Genomic DNA, 8,607 nt, shown 5'->3' on the forward strand with positions numbered 1-8,607 from the left:
TCTCGGATGCCCCTCCCAGCCTTAATAAAGCATCTCAAGCCCCAATGCAAAGCAGCCACGTGGAGCTTTCTCATAGGGTGATGAAAAGTCATGCGCCAACTCTCCCAAATAAGGAGTTGTTTGTCACAGACCACAGCGGAGCCAGCGCCATCTTGTAATGGCGACCATAATTTGCATAAACGGCAGAAGCGGCTCACCACACCTTACCTTTCCTCCAGGAGTGTGATTTCACACATATTGAGCAGCTAAGGTATGGAAGGCATGTGCTATGATGGTGAAGGGGAAAAAAATCCAGCCTCCTCAGAATAAGAGTCTCTGTAGAACTGGCTAAGATGGAAGAAGAGGTTCCTTTATTATTGTTCAGGTGATAAATGCTGAAGAAGCTTTGCATGAATGACAGAGAATCTCTTGGAGGTGGACACCTGTTTCTTCTTGACCAGAGACTGGGAGCATCAGCCCAGAATAGGAGCCCATTCTGCTTATCCCTGGCAACTGTTCTTGTCAAATTGGTATTTTCCCTGGACATCTGTTAGGAACCTTGAGTGGTAAGTGGTACACCTAACCAGAAGGTACACTGTTGTTTTATGTTAACTTTTACCTCAAGCAAAATATAGGTCTTGTAGTTGTTAAAGCAAGTTTACTATATATATATAGACAGTGTTGAGAATTCAAATTCTTTCATGCATCAGTAGTGGCACTAAAAAACAAAATATTTCAAAATAGTGAAGTTGTTAGGGAACAGTGTTATTTTGTGTTTACAATCATTTCCTTTCACCTTCTGGTAATAACTTCATGTGTCATTCCATTCTTACTCATCCTACCTCAGTGGTTTTCAGTCCTGGCCAAAAAAACAGAATTAAAGTGGAACTTAAAAACAAATAATAATAATGCAGGGAACTCCACCCCAGATAAACATTGAATCAAAATCTCCTAGAGTCAGTCCTGGTATGTTTTGTTTTTCTTTCTTGTTTTATTCTTTACAGATGATTTAGATGCATAATTCATTTTGAAAAAATAATGGCCTTCTTCCCAAGCCATTCAAACAAAGGCTGTTCTTTGGATAGGCCACATGACTTCATCTTTACATTTGCTGTTTGTTCTACTTAGGACACCCTTCTTTTTGTATGCCTGTTTAGATAACTGTTCTTTACTCAATCTTCAAGCTCAAACATAGCCTTCCTTGAATTCCCATCCTAGATGCAGATAGTTTCTTTGGCATTTTGTTCACATACCAGAAACCCTGTATTAGAGGCAGTCCAGACCTCTTTCCAAACAAAAAATTGAAAAAGTTGGTTAAACATTGAGTTGTATACTGTATAAGCATGAACTTTATGTATTGTAAATTATATCTAAGCAAAGCTTTTTTAAAATAGAAAAAGAGCAGTTTAACTAGAAAATCATGAAAGAGTGTAACATTATAAACTTTTATTTTTTACCTAAAACAGCTGTCTGCTCATTTGCCAATCTATTCAGAAAGCCCAGGGCCTTTTCTTTGCACATGGTCTACTGATTGGACTTCTGTATTTTATCTCTTGCATAAATGATACAGCTAACCCAGTAGTAAGATTTCCCAAGATTTTGTTCCTTTAAGAGGAGAATAAAGGCACTTGTGAAGCAATCTGAGTGCTATTTTAATCTTTATAATCTTTAATAGTTATCTCACACAGCTTTATTGGATCTTTCCAAAATATTAAACATAGTTTTTAAAGAAATGACAAACTTTATTTCCATGCTATTTTATTTATAAATATTTTATTTATTTTATTTACCCCAAGCAAAATATAGGTCTTGTAGTTGTTAAAACAAGTTTACTATATTTATATAGACAGTGTTGAGAATTCAAATTCTTTCATGCATCAGTAGTGGCACTAAAAAACAAAATATTTCAAAATAGTGAAGTTGTTAGGGAACAGTGGAAATAAAGTTTGCCATTTATATGTTATAAAAGCACAGTGGCATAAATAGATTGGGAACAAACACAAGTAACTCATAGGACCCTACATCTGGTAGTGCAGAAAGGGGCAGCCTCATTGGAGAGTACTTTGCTAGCCATGAGCATTTAGCATGATATGGGAATTAGCCACTTATGATTTACAAAAGAAATAGGGTTAATTGCTTAGAGGTCAAATGTAGATAGGCTAGGAGAGCATCTACTGTGCCTCTCCATTTTAATTATTTGACTATATGGGTTCTTCCTCATAGAGATTTAGAATATTTATTCTGAAGACAGAGATTGTGCCTTTCTTTTCAGGGGAACTGCTGGGGAAATCCCCAGACATTCTTACCCTAACATGTAAATTTTATGAAAACGTGGAATTTTAAAAACTTGTTAACATTGTTTTTAAGGCATTTGCACAACAGTTTATGGATCTTCTTAAAAGCTTGAACTAGTTTCCTGGGGCTGCCATACCAATTACCACAAACTAGATGGTTTAAAATGACAAAAATTTGTTCCCTCACAGTTGTGGATGTCAAGTTATAAAACAGAGGTGTTGACAGACTTTGTACTCTTTGAAGCTTTCCTTGCCTCTTCCATGTTTTGGTGGCTCCAGACATTTCCAGCCTGGTGACTACATGACATGGGGGTCTGTGCCTCCATCTTCACTTGGTCTTTCTGTGTGTCTGAGTCTCAACTCTCTCTGTCTACCTTTCTCTTATAAAGAGAGCTTGAAAATAAATGGAAGAGCAATCAAATGAGAACAAGCAAAGGCTATTTGTTCAGAGGCTGCAAGGAAGTGCTACCATCTGCATTTTAGCTGAGTCAGAGGCAGGAAGTGGAGTATGACTTGATTGGAGATATAGACATAGGGAAGCTACAGGCAGGCTGCTTAGAGTGAGGCATCCAATGTGATTGATCAGGGGTGTATATTTGATGTTCTCTGGTTGGCCCCAAGTTGGAAGCAGAGATAAAAATTAGGGAAAATATCATCATTAATCAGGGAGTGACTGTTTGGGGGCACTTGTTATATTTGGTTTCCTGGGTTGTTACTAGAGATAGTGTTCTGACTTCCTACATGTCTGATTTATAAATAACAAATTGGCTTCCTGGACTGCTTCCTGGACTGTAGTGAGTCGGTTTCCTGGATAGGTTGCTACAGATTGTTTCTGATTTTTATTTTAATGGTCTGGCCATTGTATGGTTACATATTTATTCTTACACCTGCCATTGAATTTAGCGCCCACACAAAATTCTTTAACCAAATCACATCTGCAAAGATCCCTTCTTCTTCTTCTTCTTTTTTTCCCTACATAGAATCACATTCATAGGTTTTGAGCATTAGGACATGGATGGAGTATCTTGGGAGCCACCATTCAACCCACCAAAAACTCTTCTTGGTTTAGAAATGATGCTTGCTTGTTTAGAGGAATAAAACAAAAAGAAGCAAAAACCTTATCCCTTAGTGTCCTAAATAGACAGGCAGGTAGGTTATGACTAGATTTCACCAAAGACCTATGATTTCTATTACAAAGGCAGGGACATTTTGCAATAGTTGCCTGGGCATTCTTTAAAGCTTCATTTGGAGTTTCAGACCAACCCTTTCGTCTACCACTCCGAAATGAGATGTTTTGGTAGGCACTAATAAAACATGTCTACATATTCAGAGAAACCCCACCTTTGGTATGAAGCTTGATGAAATATAGATAACATATGGATACTGCCTGAATTATCTTAGAGAGTTAAGGAATAAAACAAACCTTTTCTGTTTCTGTTTTCAATATCCTGAAATTTTAATTTCGGTGCCTGGTCAGAAAATGGAAAAATTACTAGTTTCAGTGGATTCTAAAATACTGGGATATAATAGGGATATAATAAAATTTCATGATTTGATTTATTCTTTTTGGATGATGGCTGGCTATGTTCTAACTTCTCCTCAAAACATGATTGAAAGTTCTGGACAGGGGCTGTACCTCAGTTGTAGAGCGCTTGCCTAGGACATGTGAGGCGCTAGGTTCCATCCACAGCACCAGATAAAAATAAATAAAATAAACATATTGTGAAAAAAAATTCTTTATTTTAATTTTTTATTATTTTTTATTTATATATGACAGCAGAATATATTACAATTTTTAGTACACATATAGAGCCCCATTTTTCATGTCTCTGTATATGAAGTATATTCACACCAATTCATGTCTTCATACATGTACTTTGGATAATAATGTGATCACATTCCATCCACTTCTAACCCCATTCACTCTACCTTCTCCTCCCACCACTCTGCCCTATCTAGAGTTCATCTATTCCTCCCACGCTCCCCCCTCCCTACCCCACTATGAATCAGCCATCTTATATCAGAGAAAACATTCAGCATTTGGTTTTTTGGGATTGGCTAACTTAGCATTATCTTCTCTAACTCAATCCATTTACCTGCAAATGCCATGATTTTATTCTCTTTTATTGCTCAGTAATATTCCATTGTGTATATATGCCACTTTTTAAAAAAATCATTCATCTGTTGAAGAGCATCTAGGTTGGTTCCACAGTTTAGCTATTGTGAATTGTGCTGCTATAAACATTGATGTGGCTGTGTCCCTGTAGTATGATGTTTTAAGTTCTTTGGGTATAGACTCAGAAAGAGGGATTTCTGGGTCAAATGGTGGTTCCATTCCCAATTTTTCAAGAAATTTCCATACTGCTTTCCATATTGGCTGCACCAGTTTGCAGCACCACCATCAGTGTATGAGTGTATTTTTTTCCCCACATCCTTGCCAACATTTATTGTTGTTTGTATTTATAATAGCTGCCATTCTGACTGGAGTGAGATGAAATCTTAGAGTAGTTTTGATTTGCAATTCTCTAATTGCTAGAGATGATGAACATTTTTCATATATTTATTGAGTGGTTGTACATCCTCTTCTGAGAAGTGTCCTGTTCAGGTCCTTGGGCCATTTATTGATTGTGTTATTTGCTTTTTTGGTGCTTAGTTTTTAGTGCTCTTTCTGATGTGTGAGGGGTTAAGATTTGCTCCCAAGAGGTGGCTCTCTATTCACCTCACAGATTGTTTCTTTTGCTGAGAAGGAACTTTTTAGTTTGAGTCAATTCCATTTATTGATTCTTAATTTTAATTCTAGTGCCAAAGGAGTTTTATTAAGGAAATTGGGGCCTAATCCCACTTGATGGAGATTAGGGCCTAGTTTTTCTTCTATTAGATGCAGGGTCTCTGGTTTTATTCCTAAGTCCTTGATCCATTTTGAGTTGAGTTTTGTGCATGGTGAGAGATAGAGGTTTCATTTTATTTTGTTGCATATGGATTTCCAGTTTTCCCAGCACTATTTGTTGAAGAGGCTATCTTTCTCCAATGTATGTTTTTGGCGCCTTTGTCTAATATAAGATAATTGTAATTTTGTGGGTTAGTCTCTGTGTCCTTTCTCTGTTTCATTGGTCTACCACTCTCTTTTGGTGCCAATATCATGCTGTTTTTGATACTATTGTTCTGTAGTATAGTTTAAGGTTTGGTATAGTGATGCCACCTGCTTCACTCTACCTGCTTAGGATTGCTTTAGCTTTTCTGGGTCTCTTATTTTTCCAGATGAATTTCATGAGTGCTTTTTCTATTTCTATGAGGAAAGTCATTGGTATTTTGATCAGAATTGCATTAAATCTTTTAGTAGGATGGTCATTTTGATAATATTAATTCTGCCTATCCAAGAACAAGGTAGATCTTTCCGTCTTCTAAGGTCTTCTTTGATTTCTTTCTTCAGGGTTCTGTAATTTTCATTATATAGATCTTTCACCTCTTTTGTTAAGTTGATTCCCAAGTTGAGAGTTCTGGGCTGGGACTGTAGCTCAGTGATAGAGCACTTGCCTAGCACATGTGAGGCGCTGGGTTCAATCCATAGCACCACCTTAAAATAAATGAAATAAAGATATTGTGGAAAAATTTCTTAAAAAAAAAAAGTCCTTCAATCTTGGTTCTGAAGTTCAATTCCCATTGATTTATGCAATTCCAATGAATTATCAGTAGATGGCAGTAGATTGTTTTCATTTATTTCCATTCTATTGTAGAGATACAAAAAAAGCTCACACACCCAATTTTACAACAGATATCCTTTCATGATTTGTTGGTTTAAATAAATGTCATGCACTAGTTCTTCAGCTTACGTTACTTTAGAGAAAGAGATCAAGAAGTAGCAGTAATTATTTTCATGGTATAAATCTAATTTGCTACATTCTTTAAGTTACTTCACCAAATATTCTAGGGAATACAAAAATGAGTAACACGTTGTATCTTCCTTTTTGCAGTTTACAGTCGAAGGGGAAAGATAGTGTAAAATAATGGAATTAATAAGAATAAATGTGGTGAAAACTCACCACTTGGTGGGAATTTGCTAAGGGCTTTATTTGCATTATTTAATTTCATGCATTGTCCTTACAGTAACACTAATGAGCCAGATACTCTTGTTCCTACGTATAAATAAGGAATCTGAGGCTCAGGTTAGAAATAATTTACCTAATAAGTTATAAAGTGGCACAACCTGGAACCAAAACTAGCTTTATCTTACTCTAGAACCTATAATGTAATCAATCATCATATGAGGCAGAGAAACAACATATTAAGAGAGAGAGATCACATATTCCCAGAAAAATTTAGAAATGTTTCTTAAAATGCTACCCCAAAGTAGAGTTTGAAGATTGGTTTTGATATTGACATGAACAGAGAGTGTTAGAGAAGCCATATTCTATCAGAACAGGGTAAGTTGGAGTACAGATAGACCACAGTTAGACACCTATTCTGTGCCAGACAGTGGAGGGTCTCTTCTCTCATGGAGTTTACATAAGTTGAAGGATACAGAAAAAATATAAATGTAAAAGATGTCAGTGGTAACAGATGTCAGTAATAATAAATGCTATGAAGCAAAGCAAGGAACCAGAAGATGAAAGAATAGGGTCATGTTCTTAAGAGAGTCATCAGGAAAGGTTTCTCTGCTAAGACAGTTATTTGGGAGTGGGTAAGGAATGATTACATTCCAATAGAATTTAAAGATACAACTAATTAATAAAAAAATTGCATGTAGCATGCATGATAATAAGAGTCAAGACACTAGACTGTCTCTAGTATAAGACAACTGGGGCAATATCCATGAGCAGCCTACCTGTGGGGTGTCTTCAAATATTTTCCAAAGGGCCTATGAAGTGACAACAATGAGCTCTCCTTTATGACTTGCTGGGGCAGGTCTGGTTGAATTGCCCTGGGGTATCTACCTTTCTAGAGACCTCTCTACTAATTAATCTGAAGGTTTGGCTTGAACAACAAGAAAAATGAATTAACTTACTGAGATGGAAAAAACTATGAAAGAGCAGCTTTAGTGGTGATGATTGAGTGGAAAAGGGAACCAGAATTCAATTTGGAACATATTACTTTGAAATGCCTTTTATTTTAATTTTTTTAAAGAGAGAAAGAGAGAGAGAGAGAGAAAGAGAGAATTTTTAATATTTATTTTTTAGTTTTCGGCGGACACAACATCTTTGTATGTGGTGCTGAGGATCGAACCCGGGCCGCACACCTGCCAGGCAAGCGCACTACCGCTTGAGCCACATCCCCAGCCCCTGAAATGCCTTTTTAAATTTCAAGTGGAGATATCAAGTAGGCCATTTGGACTGACTCTGTCCTTGAAGAAGGACATTCAGGCTACAGATATAAATTTGGGAGTTGTTAATCTGTAAATGGATTTTCAAGCTGTAGAACTAGATGGTGGATGACATAACCAGTAACATGTGTATGAGAAAAGTAGATGAGAATTGAGCCCTGGAACATTCCAACAAGTGAGAAAGATGAGAAGGAATCGGCAAAAGAAACCAAGTGTAGTTTTTCAGAGAAGGTGGTCAGTTCAAATGTGTCAAATGATGCCATCAGGTCAAGTAAAAAAAAAAAAGGGAGACTGAACTTATCCGTTGGAATGTGACAACATGGAGGTCAGATAAGAGCTTAAGAGTAGAGTGGCAACTGTTTGTTCTCATTGGTTGAAGAAGAATGAAGGGAAAGGAATTGAACAGCATGTGTTGTTGCTTATAAATGGGAACAAGAAATGGTTGAGTAGCTGATGGGTTACAGAATCAAAGCAAGGATGTTGGTGTTGGTAGGTGATGATTTATCAGAGTCATATATGGCCAAATAAAGAGGGGAATTATGTTGAGAGAACATTCAAATAATGTCTTTGAAAAATGAGAAAGTCCAAGAGCTGAGGATTGACCTTAGTTATGAGTAAGGACACTTTATTCATTATAAGAAAAGGATAGACTGGTATATGGGTACAGGTTTAGAAAGACTAGTAGATGAATGATTTACTAACCTGTGATATTTTCTACTATCTCAGTTAAATAAGAGGGTAGAGTATTAGCTGAAAAGGGAAATAGATGTGGGAAGTTTGTTTTTTTAAAGAAATATATACAGCTACTTGAGCATAAGTGAAGCAAGTGATTGTATTTTTCCAGGAAGGTCAAGGAAAGAGTTCTAGGAGAAGTGGGGGTGAATGCAAAGGAATCTAAGCCAGATAAGGAAGTAAGAATACATGAAGGTCTGAAGGATCATGTAAAGGTAGAAGTGTTAATGGATTGGAAGTCTTGGTGTGATTGAACAAATACTGAATAGAATGAGCTAGAGAGTT

Source organism: Marmota marmota, unplaced genomic scaffold (assembly GCF_001458135.2).
Source record: "Marmota marmota marmota unplaced genomic scaffold, marMar, whole genome shotgun sequence".
Lineage (NCBI taxonomy): Eukaryota > Metazoa > Chordata > Mammalia > Rodentia > Sciuridae > Marmota > Marmota marmota.